The sequence below is a fragment of the Apium graveolens genome, chromosome 11 (genome assembly GCF_009905375.1).
Source record: "Apium graveolens cultivar Ventura chromosome 11, ASM990537v1, whole genome shotgun sequence".
Lineage (NCBI taxonomy): Eukaryota > Viridiplantae > Streptophyta > Magnoliopsida > Apiales > Apiaceae > Apium > Apium graveolens.
The window spans coordinates 20,046,633-20,050,069 of record NC_133657.1 but is presented as its reverse complement, the minus strand read 5'-3'; positions in this window follow the sequence as shown (position 1 = coordinate 20,050,069).

Genomic DNA, 3,437 nt, shown 5'->3' with positions numbered 1-3,437 from the left:
CTGATAATGCTGACACAAAGAAATCAATGGTGAGACAATTACAGATTCCTCAGTCTGTGAAACAGATTCTGGTAAATGCTGATCCTGCTACTTACAAATCGTTTACTCAAATGTTCAACCAACTCACCATAACCAAAATCCATCAACCTCAGTACCTACCTCTTATTCTACTCAACCAACCCTCAGAACTTATCTCAAATCCTATCTCTCCACTTCAGAGACTGCTCAAACCTTCTTCTTCAGCACCTACTGTGAAGCCTACATCCTCTAAGCCAAAGAGAACAAAGACTGTTCCTCAAACACCTCAAAGAGGAGGAGATTTACTTTGAGAGATGAATCAGATTCTGAGGAACAGATTCCTTCTTCAGAACCTATGGTGGTTGAAGCTGAGAACGCAACTTCTCAGAAGGATTCTGCAATTGGGGGTTCTAGGCTTCTCAAGAGGCTTACAGCGCATGATAGTTTCTGAAACTCCCAAGGAATCCAAATCAACAAGGAAGTACAAGAAACAGAGGGCACAAAGGCAGTTTCAGATGATGAGAGGAAGCAGCTAAGGAAGGGGATCAGGAATCTCTGTTCTCACAAGACAAGGAATTTGCTCCCAGTCACTTCTTCTCCATCAACTCCATTCTCAGGAAGCTGTATCTGACAAGGCTAACTCACCATCTGTGTCTCTTGTTGATCCAGGCATCAAGTGCTGAAATTGATATTCAGAACCTGGTTGTGCCTGAAATACTTTTCTTAGAAGCTCCAACAGCAAATAATACTTCTACAACACCTGTTATTGATGCTGTTCAAACTCCAGAGTTATCAACAACACCTTCTCTACATCAAGATGCTGATGATCAGATTTTAGGTGAGCATCAGGATATGGGTGTTGATCAGAACTTAGTATCAGATCAGCAATTAGAGGATGCTGAAGCCTCCATTGCTACTCACACTGTTGTCTTATCAGAAGATACTGATTCTTTAAGTTCTGATGCTGCAAATGTTGGAGATACTGGTGAAGCTGCTACAACTGTAGATGCTGATGAAGCAGGTCCTTAGGACATACTCCTCCCGACTCTTCCTAAGTCTGAACAGGTAAAGGAGTTTGTTATCAGGGATGCACCAGTACCTTGGAGTGAAACTCTTGCAGGTCAGGAGTGGACTAAGGAATGGAACTCAGTTTCATGTGTTCCAAATGCTTTACATCTTGCCTGAGCACTTGACTAAAGCTGATGAAATGTTAAATTCTGATGATTTTAAAACCCCAGCTTAGAGTCACTGCATTGAGTACTAAACATCTACAAGGTCTTCATTCCAATACTCATGCAGAGCTACACAAGATTCAGGAGAACTTTATTCAAACAGGAACAAGTTTAGAAAATTGATAAGAAAAAGTTCTTCCAACCTACCATTGACAGGGTTGCTTATATTGAGAAAACTCAAGAGAACAACAAGCTCAGATTGATCAAATTCTGACAAGTCAAGCTTCTCAGCAATCGCAACTTACTGAAATCCAGACCTCAGTGGAACTACTTATCTCTCTTTTATTCCCTGCTGATGCCAAAAAGGGGGAGAAGGTAATTAAGTCCAATGCAAAACCAACAAGACACTGCAAGGAAAGGATGATGGAAAGATGACCAAGGAACCTCTGGAATGGGTAGTGGTCATAGTCAAGGTAGAAGGTTTACATCAAGACAAGCTAGTCACAGAACAAGTTCTGATACTGGGAAAAGAATAAGTTCTGCTGCTGGTAAAGGATAAGTTCTGATGAACTTCTAGATCTTGATGAGGAAATATCAAGACAGTTATTTCTTCAAGAAAATCCAGGGATGGACTTGGAAAGTTTAAAGGAAGAAGAAGCCAGACTTAAATCAGAGAAAGTCACATCTAAATCTGAAGCTTCTGGTAAAAAGTTATTCCAAAACCTAAAGGCATTGTGATCAAAGAAAGGATACATACTGAAGCAACTTTGGCTAGATCACAACCACAGATAGATCCAAGATCCAAGGGTAAAGAAAAGGTTGGTGAACCTATCAAGCCTTATGTACCTCCTAAGGAAGAAGAATTTACTGATGGAAAAGATGATCTTGCTCTGACTACAAGAAAGTTCTTAAAATAACCTCTGACATGGCTCAAGTTGTTCAGAGTCAAGAAATTGTAAGTTCTGATATTCAGAAGAAGCAAGTAACCTCTGACAGTGCTCAAGTTAACTTGATATCAGAAAATAGATCTAAAACACTCATACCAGGATTCACTAAAGCAAAACAGACTCAATCTTTGAAGACTACTGTAAGTGGTTTTAAAGCAAGAGTAGTTACTGGAAAGGAAGCTAGAGATAAAACTGGATTGGGAAGTGCTGATGAAAGAAGAGTACACAAACACTACCAGTGATCCAACTTCCTTGAGTGAACCAGGTATTGGAGCAACTCCTGAGAGATTGAATCAACTGGAATCTGTACAGATGGTTTACCATACCTACTTGAAAGAATACATCATGTTGTATTTCATGACAGATGGTACGGTTTATCATATAAGACAAAATGCCATTCCTTTGAGTATTTTGAAGAATTGGAGCATGTCCTTTTCTTACTTCAAGTGGATGACAGAATAACAGAGACTGCTACAAACTACTTAAAAGAACAGATTCAGAGACAGAAAAGGCTTTATTCTGTTAAGTCTGACAGCATATATGTTCCAAAGTACAGAGATCACAATGGTGATATTGTTGATATGAAGCCTAATACTGCACAGATCAGAACGTATCTGGTATTAAGGGACTTGAATTCAATCTTGAATCTGACAAAGCTTATGTCATAAGACTAGATCAGGAGTTAAGAAAAGCAAAGATTAATGATCTCAGAGCTGCAATCTTTCAAACTGGTGAAGATACTGCAGAGCTTAAAGGTGTTAAAAGGAGAATGATTGATGAAACTAAGATCTGCTGAGAAATGTTTGTTAAAGAAACTATCTCAGAAAACTCTTGAATCAGAGAGATCAGAAAATGAAGAAGCCAAGTCGAAGATCTACAACTGCTTAAATTATGATATTTATACAGATTGAAGTTGTTATCAGAAGTTGAAATTGGTAAAAACTTTAAGGACTGTAAGTTGTAGTTATCTAGTCTATTTCTCATGCATTTGTACTTAATGTTTTTTGACATCATCAAATATCTGTTAAACTTGTATATTTTGTTTAATTTACAAGTTGGGGGAGATTGTTAGATAAATTTGATAATGTCATGGCTAATATGTTTTATGTTTAGCTTTCAGATCTTACGTGAACAGGATAAATCAGTACTTAACTGTTGATCAGTACTTATACTGGAAGTCAGGACTTAAGGATATCAGTACTTATATTATCAGGAGATAATCATCAGAAGATAGATATCAGAACTAAGTGCTGAAGGACAATCAGATAAGGACAGTAGCTGATTAAAGGAAAGAAGATCG